This window comes from Pezoporus occidentalis, unplaced genomic scaffold (assembly GCF_034315485.1).
Source record: "Pezoporus occidentalis ecotype Australia unplaced genomic scaffold, CSIRO_AGI_Poc_V1 ctg17, whole genome shotgun sequence".
Taxonomy (NCBI): Eukaryota; Metazoa; Chordata; class Aves; order Psittaciformes; family Psittacidae; genus Pezoporus; species Pezoporus occidentalis.
Window position 1 is genome coordinate 4312953 of NW_026913531.1, and position 13207 is coordinate 4326159.

At 46.4% G+C, this 13207-nt stretch overlaps 1 long non-coding RNA gene across 1 annotated transcript; it reads right to left on the reverse strand.

Annotated features, from left to right (window-relative positions):
- Positions 1-11580: 11580 nt before the first annotated feature.
- Positions 11581-12947, reverse strand: LOC134161102 (uncharacterized). Its single transcript, XR_009963831.1, has 2 exons — positions 12790-12947; positions 11581-11838 (listed from the first exon to the last, which is right to left on the reverse strand). It is a non-coding gene; the product is annotated as an uncharacterized LOC134161102 (long non-coding RNA).
- Between the last annotated feature and the right edge of the window lie 260 nt (positions 12948-13207).

The window sequence follows — 13207 nt, forward strand, 5'->3', positions numbered from 1 at the left end:
GATGCACTGATATACATAACAAAATCCAGGATTTTACCAGTATCATCCTCCTACATAATCCTGAGTTCCTTTATATGGACTTAGTTTTCCAAAAGGACAATTCATTAAATTATACTGTTAGTGTGACAAAGCATAGTTTGCCAGTGACTATTTAAGGACTTGAATGCTTGTGACCTACAGTTTGGTAAAAAGAATCCAGCAACTTGGGTATCCTTTTTATTATGTCAGATTTAAAGAAAGCATCTGTTCTGAGCTCAGCCTTTCAGTAATGACCTCAGTATGTGAGGGCGCCAATTAAACGTGGTGTTGACACAAGCTTGTGAGGTTTTGTTGTGCCTGGGGAGATGGGGAGGTGGTAATCAGATGACCTGGAGGACTGAAGTAACTGGAATCAAATTGCAACCAGCAGCTCAAGGTGGAGGACTAGGTACCAGGGGACTCATAAGAGGGTAAACCTCAGAGCTCATCAGCCTTGAACTGCAGAGGAGGAGGAACTCCTGGGTGCAGCAGTCAAACTCAGGGTCACTATGTGCTGGCACTGTGATGCCTCCAAATCGTGCTAGGGGCAGGGGAATATGGGACAGTGGCTATTGTAAGGTACCACAGTAGTTTGATACTATAAATTACTAATATAATAAATATTGCAGATTATTAATACATTGAGAGTGAACATAAAATGGAGTAGTGAAGCAAACCTTCCATCTGCCTTTGGAGTGGAGTTTGGCCCATTTCTGGCACAGCTACCTGCTACTGCAATGGATTAGATCTGAAAAGCCAGCTGGGATCTGCCCTACCTGCCTTTAAGGGCAACATGTACATCACCCAGACCTCTCCATCAGAGCCCACCACCTAGGCTTGCTCTAGAGCTGAAAGGAGTGAGTGTTTTAGGAGCTGCAATATGTCTGATCTATTTTAGACGGCTTCTCTGGGATAAGATGCATCATGTCCTGGAAGTGCCTATTTCACTCCATTGCTAGACGTTTACATCTGCTCCGAAGATTCCCACCCTGCCTGCAGCCAGCAGGCTCAGCTGAGTAAATGCAGCCAAGCTGACTAAGGGGAAGTTCTGCTAGACACATTCCTCCCCATCTATTACTACTGACATTCAATAGACACAAGTATTTTAAAAATTTCATTTACTTTTGGGGGGAGGTACTATTTATTTAGTTATATTTTCATTCAGAATCCCTTATAAGTTTGAGAGGCAAATTTATGTTTGGAGTTTTGAATGGCAAGTATCAGTTGAAATCTTCATTGTTTAAAAGTAAGTATTCTTGCCGGAAGCTGTTGGGGACCTGAGTTCCTTTTAAAAAATAACAAAGTTTTTAGTTATTGTGGAAGTTGTTTGAACACTTGTTCTTAGAGAACTGGGAGTTTTCAGAAGAAATACAATGATGAAGGGATTTCTAGCCCTGGTCCAAATTAAATAAGCTGGCTGTGAATGGTTGTGAGAATCCCAGTTGCAAATTTTGGCTGTCATTCTGACTGACACATTCTTCATTTCAGTGTGGCAACAACTGAAAACAAGCAAGAATTTTACATCAGTTGTCTTAGTCTTACACCAGTTACAGCAAATTCAGTTGCTGCTTCAGTCATGTCTCATAAGCAATTAAAGACCCAATTTGCGAAGTAGGTAATGCCTTTGTATGTTCCTTGGGTGATGTTACCTGTTTGTGCTTTGGAATTCATGTTCCCAAATTCCCCAGAACAAGCATATTTGGGAACATGGAGCATGTACATTGAGGACCAGCGCCTGAAGATGTACCAGTGCTTCCAAGAGAAGGCCACAGGCAGTTTTTCTTGGAAACCAGAAGAAAAGAGTGCATGTGACAGGTTTCTTACTTCTGACTGTGATCGTGGCCCTTCCTTCACCATCACTGAAACGCCAGCTCTGTCTCAAGCAGACAGCCATTATTTATTACATCTGAATCTTGCCGTTATTTTGAGGTTTCAACATTAATTTTGTTGGACTCCATCATGTTGCTTGAGGTGTTTCAAGGCAGTTCAGGTGTACACAGCAGTCTCCAGGCAGTGCAGACCTGCCCTTTGTTCTTCCTCATAAGGAGGGAATGCTTCAGTCCCATGTTCATCCAGGCATTCCTCACTCACTGAAGTCCTGCTGAAGTAAATGGCAGCAGCAGCACAAATACAGATCTGTACAACCAGATGGATCACTCTGGAAATTTCTGCCATCAGAAGAAAGCCAGCTCTCTAGATTTCTGCTTTTTATGTTCATGAAAGGTGGCAGAACTGCAGAATAAAAACAAACACCATGCATAATTTAACAAATATTCACTGCAGAAATATTTTTAAGATCACCTGCAGAAACCCCAGAAAAATGTTAATAATTCATGTGGAAAACAACAGAGCCCTCATGCAGTTTGCCATGCTGCCTGTCTGACTGATGGTACTGCTGATGGTACAGCTCTGATGCAGCTGCACCCAGCGCTGGAAGGGAATTTATTCTTGCAGTGCGGTGGTGGCAGTGTTTTGAGTGCCAAGCTCAGGCTCATGAGCTCACCTGCAGCCCCGTTTCCAGTACATCTGCTTCCTCCCTGTCCTGACAGCCCAGCCATGTGTGTTTAGGAGATCCAGATTCAGGCTGTGTTCCACTGGCATCTGCCTTGGTATTATTTCCAGCCTGTTGTTGCTTGCTGTGGCAAAGAGAAAATGTTGCTAAATGAACCTATTTGATGGGTTGGGATTTTGGGTGAAGGATGGATGGAAAAGAGTGGAAGTTCTGTTGGGATGGGACATCTACCTACATACACCTGCTTTGAAATGAAATGTTAAAATACAGAAGGCAGACCACCAGATATTCGCAAGGAACAGAAGACTGGTTGGGACTGGCATTACCTCAAAAGCAATATCCTGTGCTTAAAAATCAGCCTATACCACTTCCAAGAAAGAAGAAACCTGGATGCTGCTATTGCTGGGTAGTTTCCTCCAACTAAAATGTCTTTTGTACCCATATTAAATGAAGGGGGTGTTATGCCCTGAGAAATCAGTGTTCGTACTCATCTCAAACCTCATGGTTTTTAATCCTTAGCAAATAATCACTTCCACCAACAGGAACAGAAATAGAAAGCTTTTCTTAAACAGATGCGAGGATTCCTGCATTCCAGTCTGGGCATATGGTTTGATGTTCTTCCAGTTTTAAGTCTTCGAAAATATAGACCCATAGTGAAATAAAGGCAATGAAAAGCAACCAAAACTAGGCCAAAACAAAACCAAAAATCTTCAGTAGTTTAATTTCAGAGACCAAAGAGAGAAAGAGCTGTTATGTGCTGCAGAGTGCAGGAGAGAGGCCATCATCATCCAAGCTGGGTTAATACAAAGCCGTGGAACCCTGGGAAGATGGTTTCATTTTCTTCCCTCTCTCTGTGCCACGTAGATATGGCCTTTGAGTAACCTGGGTGTACAGCAGAAGAAATGCCAAGAGATCGAGCTGAGTTTATTTTTCTGGAAATACCCATCAAGCTGCAAGTAAGAAAAGGGCACTATCTTTTTGATGCGGCTTAAAAATGTCCCCCAGATGTATGCATGGTGCTATCCCCCATATGCTATGCTGTGAAGACAAGAAGGGCTGAGGATCATGCAGCTGGGATGATTCTCTGCATCCAGGCTTTGACTTAGATGCTATCCCCCATATGCTATGGTGCAAATGCAAAGCTCATGTAATTCTGGGACCGCTGCAGGGGTTCTGGTGTTACTTTTCTTCCTGTTCTCTGAAGAGAGAAGCCAAGTAGAAAAATTAGCTACACTTTTAAATTCTAATTGCAACAAGAGCAGGCTTTTCTGTTTGCTTTATTGTGTTGCAGGCACTTTGGTTGTTAGAAGAATGGCAATCACTGTAGGATTTGTAGGAAACTTGGTCTTATGAAGCACCTCTGTCAGACATAGCTGCAGGTAAGTCCTCCATAGCACCATTTATTCAAGTGGTTGTAGCCATTAATTATATTCGCTGGAAGCCAGATATATTTAAAAGAGCAAGATGCAGAAACCTGAACATTTTTACTAGGTAAAAATGGTGAACAAAACCTCCCCAGTTACTTGAGAATTGCCTTAAGTTATACAGATGTAATTAAAACTTAATTTTCAGCCAAGAGAATAGTTAATCATTATTCTTTTACAAAGAGCTAGTTTTTAATTAGAGAAGCCAGTTTCTGCTTAGCACATTTAAGACTGTCTGTGTTGAATAAAGTATTATGGACTCGAATACTGCATCCGTCCCCACACTGTTTCAGGGCTGTATAGGCACTGGATACAGGAGAGAACAGCATGCCTTTGTGGGATCTTCCAGGCAGGCACTCCTGAGCTCTTTGCATGACTCAGTATCTGGAGGTGAGATCATTATGTATTATTAACGCTTGTTAGCTTCTAGGTAGCACAGAGAGACTAAGGGATTAAGGACTGCATCTTGCACCTCTTCCGCGTTGTGCACTGGGGTGATGCAGAGCCCAACCAGTACATCTCTGTGTGCCTGCACAGCCCATTGGCTGCAGCTGTTGTCCCAGACTTCTCCAGCCTGGGCCATGCTCCTTCCAAACGGAGAGAGGGCAGAGACGTGCCCTTCCCTCCAGCCAAGCATCTTGGCAATGGGCAGTATCTCCATGGGCATGTGTGTGTGTACATGGGAGAAGATGGAGGGACACCCAGCACCTTACTGGGACCACGATGGGACAGGGACCAAACCTGTCCAGCATCTAAGTCAAAGCCTGGATGCAGAGAATCATCCCAGCTGCATGATCCTCAGCCCTTCTTGTCTTCACAGACAGTCCAATAAGTTTCCACCCATGTTTGATAAGGCAAAAAGGGTCTGTTTTTCAAAATATGTTTGGCTTCCACAGGTTGTGTCAATGAGCTCAGTACAGACTAGTGGTCTAGGTCCCCAGACACCAACAGGTTTCCTCTGTGCCCTTGAGAGTGAGTCAGGTCCCCCATTCCCACCGCTCCTTCTCCATGCATTGCGAGTCTCCAGTTACCCTATGTCCTAGGTGTGCAGTCAGGCTAAGGGCATGAAATACTGGGCTGGCAGCAAAAGTGCAGGCAAGTATCCACTCTGAAATCCAAAGGGCTATGAGCTCTTTCTTCATAAAACCTTTGGCTGCAAAGTCCTGCTGCAAGCCCCTGCCAGGGAAGTGTGAGTGAGCTTCTGTGTGTGAAGAGCAGAGATCCCCTGGGAAAAGACTTCTTCTGTAATTCCCACCTTCTTTCAGTGTCTATTCACTGTTAATTATTTTTTCAGACTCTACCCATTTCTCCTGTCTTTTTTCCCCAGGCAATTGCTTGAGGCACTTGAAGGTTAATGGGCCATGTGCTTATTTTTAGCTCTGCATTACTTTAACACAGGAGAACCTGGCTGACGGCAAATAAGCATCTCTAGCCAGCAAAAGCAATTTCTGCCTCCAGTGCTCTTCCAGATATTATTTCTTCTTTTTTTCCAATGAAGTGACAGCCAATAGCTGGTGACCTGCTGCACAAGGTGCAACACATGGACTCTTGCATCTCTCTGCAGAGACTGCCTGGAAGGGCAGAAATGCTTCCAGCAAATTGTGGTGCACCAGCTTCCACCCCTATGGTGGGTGCACAGAGACAGAAGAAAATGAATGAACACTCCAAAATGGACACCAGTCCCATTCCCCTGTACAGATTGTAGACTACAAATCCAGGGTGCCTGTCTGCTCACAGTCTGCCCTACTGAGGGGAAGGCACAGGGCAGGAGGGCCGTCATCCACCATGGAAAGTGCAGGGGGCACCACCAGAGCTGCAAGCTTAGTGCCTGCCCTCCTTTGGGAGCAGAAGGAAGCGGTGTCCAGCTGCAGGAGCTCTCACCTCTCCTCAGAGCAGCTGTTTGGCCTTGGTGTTTTGAAGTCATTTTGATTCTTTTTGAGGGTCATTTCAGAAGCAGGTACAGGGTACCTGGGGTGGCAGGTCTGGCTCAGCAGTGGCTTGGGTGCTGAGGCACAAAAGCAGGAGAGACACCTTTGGGGCTACAGGTTTCCCTGGTGTTCCCTTGTCCCCTCGTCTGTCCTTGCCCACTCCACTACCTTGAGGACTACACTGATGCCTCTCAAAATGGCCCATCCACAGCCTTGTGAGGGGTTGTGCAATGGGTTTAGGAGATTGCTCGCCTCTTCATTCCTCAGAAACACAACAACCTCACTAAGTCAATATACAGGAGCACAAGTTGAAATGTCCTTGAAAACACACGCTGTGTGAAGGGCTCACCAGCTGCACGGTTTACCTTACGGTTGTTTAACCTGTGATGTTTTGACTGGGGCTGTGATGGGCAGCACCTTTTAGTGGCCACATCTGCCATGGTCCACACTCTAGAATCTTCTACTCTGGAAGAAGCATGCAATCATGCTGGCATGACACCAGATTTTTCATAGAGCTGTATCCCCTAGTGACAGAAGAACAAAGGACTTGTATAGCTTAATGAAGCGGAACAGGGCTTATTCCTGCAGTGTTGCAGTCACTGTTTAATGTGGAGCATGAATTTTGACCAATGGGATACTCTTCTTGGGCTTGCATTTGTTTTATACCCTGATTGGTGTGTGTGGTGCTTCTAAACCTCAAGGCTTTTCCTTGGCTAGTTCTCATATTGATGTGGGGTCTGAAGTGACACTGCCACAGCCTTCTCTAAAGGGCTTCCAAGACATTTTATACACCATGTGTGGTCCCCTGCCAATGACTTACCCAGCAGGTAGGGACAGCAACATAGCTTTACTGTGCTATAACGTAGCAGCCCAATTACATGAAATACACAGCTCCTGAGGCCGATTTTCTAGCCCTGGCAGCTTGCTGATTGCACAGGCAAAACCTGTAGATGACGGCTGTATGCTGCACTGCCTCTTTGCAGGACAGTGACACTAAGTAAGTGTCAGGAAAAGTGTGAGCCAGGGCTGCTCCTGCAGGCAGGGGTTGGCTCGTGCTTTGCAGGTCACCCCAGGACTGGGCAGCATCCACAAAGAGAAATGCCTTCTGGCAAGCTCCCCATTTGGCAGGCAGGTCTGCACAGTTATTTTTGGTTCTGAAGGACTTTCTTCAAAGCAGGCAGGGGGAAAAACACCACCTGTGGCTTGGATGCTCCTGGCTTCCTCCTTGCCTTCCCTCAGCCCCCACTCCCAGAGTGAAATCTGGGATAAGGTAAGGATCACCTCTCTCCTTTCAAGGCAGCAATAAAGTGCAAAAGGGTAAGGGGGTAAACTCTGGGATTTCACCCAGGAAAGGCCAGGAAAGAGGACTGAAGCTTTAGTGTGGGGCAAAGGTGTGGAGCTTCAGAAGCCACCCCTCCTGCTGTGCAGCTGGACCAGGATGGGTGCGCAAGCTCCATCTATTTTTGTTCCTCCAGTTGTGGGATTTTAATAATGCATGATTTGGGAAAGTGCTGCATACAGCAATTACTCATTAAGTCCATCCAGCTCATGTGTGAATGAATACTAAAATGTTAAGCTTGCCCTTAGCCCTTAATAAGGAACAAGTTGAATCCCATTTGGATCACTAATTTCAAGCAAGGGTTCCATACCAAAATGCATTTGACACATTCGCCAGCTCTGTAGGTTGTAGAAGTTATTTGCTGCCACTGCATTTTCTGTTCATCTCCTGGCTCTGGGAACAGAGTTGTCAGGTGTGATCTCAGGCAGGGGCCATCTCTGGTTAGCTGATGGCTGGCGGCTGGCCTCTAGATGATGAAGTGGTGAGATGGGCTCGCAAAAGATGCTGGGAACTCTTGTCCCAAAGCCAGCCCCTCAGGAAAAGCAACGGGGAACGCAGCAGGAGAAAGATTCATCTGCTCCTGTCACCTCCACCCATTTCACACTTCAGGGTTGAACACACATACTGGGAGGACCTGTGTGCAAGTTCATAATGGGACTTGAGACTGAATGTAAAGCTTTTCTCTATAGTCCAGGAGGGAAATATCTCACTGAATTGGATGGCTTTTGACCACATTTTGGGTTCATTAACTTGCGAAACCTTACTAAGGTGGAAGCTCTTCTCTGGTGGAGACCAGCTCATTCCATGAAAGCTATTTTGTGAATTTTTGCAGTGCATTTTATGTGCTCTTTTTATCATTTTGGAGCAGGAGATGCTCCATGACAGATGCTCTTCCATCTTCTTGCTCTCCTTCCCTGCTGTTGACAGTGGTTCAGATCCACCGAGGGCAGAAAAGCCACTGGAGAACTTAGACTTTGAAATATAATGCTTAGAAATGGGATAAAAACTTGCACAGAGATTAGCCAATTTCCTGTAATTAATGCCAGTCCATTAGTTTTATTAATGAGCATTTCAACTAAGGAATGTATTTTCTAAGTCTGTAAAGTATCCTCTGTATTTTCTTGAGTTCCCTCATAGTCTTATAATTATAGAAGCCTGATGTGTTTTTATGTCCATAATGTAACTGCTGGCTGTGATCAGGAAGCCATAGATAATATACCATGATCCATGTGCATTACACCATGGTTTGGGTTATTTTTTGTCTTCTGTGGCTTCAGAAATAGGTCACTGCTGAAGACCATCGTCAAATTCTGGTGTTGCAGTGGGGATCTGATGTGACTGGGGGAATCCTCATTGCAGAGGGGTTCAACTAGATGACTTTAAAAGGTTCCTTCCAACCCAAACTATTCTGTCCTGGCCTCCAGGTCAATGACCTTCTTCTCAAATGTGTTCTATGTTGCTGAGGATTAGGCTAATAGCATAGAATCATAGAAAGTTTGGGGTTGGAAGGGACCTTAAAGCTCCACTAGTTCAACCTCCTGCTGTGGGCAGGGACACCTCACACTAGACCAGGTTGACCTAAGCCCCATCAAACAACATGGCCTTGAACACTGCTAGGGATGGGGCATCCACAGCTTCTCTGGGCAACCTGTGCCAGTGCCTCAGCACCCTCACAGTGAAGAACTTCTTACTGATGTCTAATCTAAACCTGTCCTCTTCCAGTTTAAAGACATTCCCATATGTCCTATCCCTACATGCCCTTCTGAGAAGTAACTCTCCAGCTTTATTGTTAGGCCTCCTTAGGCACTGCTCTAAGATCTCCCCTGAGCCTTCTCTTCTCCAGGCTGAACACCCCCAACTCTCTCAGCCTCTCTCTTCACAGGAGAGATGCTCCAGCCTCTGATCATCTTCATGACCCTGCTCTGGACTCGCTCCAACAGCTCCACATCCTTCTGGTGTTGGGAGCCCCAGACCTAAACACAGTACATGCTGGAAACTTTTGCAGGCGTTTGTTTGTGCCACCAGGCTGCTTCTCGGGGCCACTGCAGATAGAAAGCCAGCACTGCTGCATGATTTCACTGATGGTGATGAAGTACGATGCCTCCTCAGAAACAGGGAAAGTGAAGGAAAACATCCACACATGGGGTGTTCACCCTTCTACATCAGTAAGACCAGGGTTTTCCTGGGGTGGTCTCCTTGGAGCCACATGAAGAAAGGGAGAAGGAGAGGGCACACAGCACTGCATAGACCAGCACCCTGTGGCAGAGGGGACCGAGACAGAGAAGGGAAAAGGAATACCTTCTTGCTGGTACTTCCAGTTAATAAATCAGACCCCAGGCAAGGGGATGCATTGCTTGCAAGGCTCCCATACATGTGAGTTTGTGCAAAGGGAGGAATAATGATCAGGATGACAGGATGCCATAAAGGCTCTGCCGGCTATGTTGGATGTCCTCTGCACAGGGTCCCCATCCTAGGGCACTGATGTGGGGCTGCAAACCCAAGTGTCAAATGCTGGAGCATGGCCCTGCTGCAGAGCCAAAACCACAGGGGCATTTTGCAGGCACAGTGGTGCAGGCAGGGGTCAGTGGGGATGTACTTCTATAGAGGTACATCCGCCACAGGTGGAGATGGTGCTCTGAGGGATCAGCACAGGGAGACATAAGGGCAAAGTCTGAAGAAGATACTTTCCCCACTCGAGAGTGTCCCCCCAATAGGTCAGTGCACTTGGTGCACAGCGCTACACCCACCTCTAGTTCCTTGCCACCTTTCAGCTGGAAATGAGCATTACTTAAGTGATTTGAAGATGCTGTAAAATAATTCCCCCAAACTGAAGAGAGAGATGCTGAAGAGCACTTTGTGATGAATAAATGATGAGACAAAAATGGAACAAGAGTGAGTATGCAGGTGCACCCTATCACATGCACAGGCAGAGCTCTGCCCTGCCACCTCCTCACCTTTACCCTTTATTTTTTTACTTATATGAATATGTACCCTATACTTTAATATACCCTATAGTCTAGTTTTATAAGCCTCTCAATCATCACTTCCATCTTCCTAGTACTTGACCAAAATATACTGTGCAACCTGACCCCTGTTTGAGATCACTTAGTTACACTCTTTCTTTGCAAGGCTCAGTCTTGGCACACTATGGCTGGCCGATTGCTAAGTGCCTTTTTATCATAGAATCATAGAATAGTTTGTGTTGGAAGGGACTTTGTGCCTCTGCACAGCAATGAAACGGGTGCACGGCACTCTCAGGACCCCATCCCACAGTCCCCAAATACATGACTGCTCCTGCTGCCTTCATGTAAGTACAAACCACAGGATCAGAGCCTTAAGGGCTAGAAAATATTCTAGTGTTAACGTCTATTCACTCCCATTTGGCAACTCAGCTTGCTCTTTGGTAAGTAACTGCTGAGAAGGAGGCAGTGGGCAGGAGTGCTTGGGGAGGGTGAGCAAGAGGCTGGTGGGAAGGAAGGGGTGGACAGAGCTTGTGGCAGGAAGCCCTAACTCCAGACCTGGAGCAGCCCAAGAGGTATGTGCTGCATGTCAGAGACAAGCAAGAGGTGAGGAGACAGCAGTGGGTTTAATATAACAGGGAAACTTACCATTTCTGCAAACTGCTGCCTGTCATGGTTTGCCTGTTTGCAGCACGAGTGTCATTTGTGGCCAGAGAGAGCTCAAGTGCTTGTAAATCACTGGGAAGGAATAAAATGTCTCTTCCTCCCAAGTGCCCAGCCCTTGAGGAGCAGCCATTCCCTGAACACAGTGAGCCAAAGTCAACAGGAATCTGACACTGTGGGTGCGCTAGCACTCTTTCTGCAAGCAATGTGCACATCTCCCCAGCCCCACCTGATTTTCCTTGCAAGAGTTTGCAAAGTCTTTGGTGTAGGGGTCATCACTGGAACATAACCCCTGTATGGTCTGCATAAGGGATAACCCAGTATCAATAGGAGATACTCATTCTCCAGAAAGTTCATTGCTGGACACTCCTTTCTTGGGTGATTCATTATTAGTGGTCTCTACATGCCTTTTTTTCCGCAGTGCCTGTTAAGTTCAGTTACACACTTCCTCATTTGTAGAGAAAGAGGAGCTGAATGAACATGTCACCAGCTTGTCACTTTGTCATTCCTCTCTCTGCCTCTGCCCTTCCTTTAATAGTCTGAACCAATTTTAGAAGTCTCTGATGCCACTGATGATCCATTGCCTCTGAGAACTAGAGGGCTATTGAACAGTCAATGTGGGTATGCTGCTCACTGCATGGAGTCACTACCAAGGCAAGAGTGGTACTAGCACTGGCAGTGTTGATGAAAAGCTGATGATGTGTTGTACATTCTGCTGCAGATGCTTCAAAAATGCCATTTTTAGTCCTTTTATTTTTAACTAGATTAAACTGACAGCTCCCACACCTTGTAAAGAGATGTTTTAGGCTGTGTTGAATGCAGCTATTGCGTACAGAGGTACTGAATACGCAATGAGAGAAACAGGATGAATTTTTAAAGCCCTGGTGCCCTGCAAAGAGGGAACTTGTGATCTGTCTTGGTGCATTTCACTCATGCAGCACACGGCTGTGCTTAGCCTGGCCCTTAGTCCACGCCGTGGCAGACCTTGTCCTCCCTGCAAGGAAGGAGAAACGAGGGGTTTCAGGCACCCCCTGCAGCTACTCTCTGCGTCCTTGTTTTGGCTAAACATGCCATCACATGAATAAAGAGGCAATTCTGGTCCAGCTCCATCCCACCTCGCTGCTGAGGCTGTGAACACCAGTCCCGTGGGCCCTGCAGATGGAAGGCAGCTCCCGGCCCGGCAGCAGGAGCTGCAGATGGCAGCTGGGCTCTGTGCCTGGTTCACCACAGTTGGAGCCAGAACTAACGAAGAAAAGCTGCCGAAGGCCTTTCCTTGAAGTCATCACTGACCTCCCCTGGTTGGGCAGGAGCTGCAGGAGTGAGGAAGAACAGACACAATACCTTTGCCTCCTCTGTCAGTGAGGGGGAGGAAAACAGACAAAGGGTAGAATCGCAGGGGTGAAATTGGCACTGTGCAAAACCCAGGCTGGAGTCCTCCATGGGTTCCAGCATCTGACAGACCAGATGACAGAGAGGAAAAAACTACACATCAAGTCCCACCAGGCTCAAAATCTATAGCACAAAAAACCATTTCTCCTCAAAAGCCAAACCAAAACTGCAGTGAGAGAGACACTTTGCTTGGCTAGAGGCTGGTCTAGCAACACACTCAGTACCAGCTGCTGTGAAAACCGTGTAAGTAATTTGTTTTCAAGACACATATTGAAGGATGTTGCCTAAGCCTCATAACTGCAGATTCTTATTCAGTTTGGGTAGAAAAATCATTCAACGTAGATGTTCCAATAGTTTTGCTTATTCCATGAGCTGGCAACAGCCTGAAGTAAAATCCTATCTTACTACACAGAGCTCTTTACAGCTTGGCATGCAGGAAGGGCTATTGGCAAAGCTGTAGTCCTCAGTCCAACAAAGCAAAGTCCCCTGGTGACTGCAAGCACCTCTCGGAGAGCCCTCGTCCTGCAAGAGCAACAGAGGCCTGTGTGCAGCCAACCTTGGAAACACTGGAAGAGAAGTATAAAACTTTGATGTATGGAGGCTCTGGGCTACTCTGCACATAGGAGCAAGGTGAGTAAAGCTGCTCTGGGCACTCTCGCTGGCTGTAGTTGATACTGCAGCCAAATATAGCTCAACAAGCATCTCAAGGCAGCATCCCTGCCTTGGCAAGGAGTCGTGCCTTGACAGGGGGGGTTGGACTAGATGGTCCACAGCAGATGCCACTGTGACACAGCAGTAGGTGATGTCACCAATGCAGGTGACAAGTAGCTGTTGTCTAGGCTTGGTGAGCAACAGGGGCCAAATGTCATACTAAGCAAATTCTTCTTTAGAAACCTGTAGTTACCCTCAATGGGATCTTTACATAACCAACTGGAGGATTCTTTTAAAGTACCCATATGCTCTGATTTGCAGGC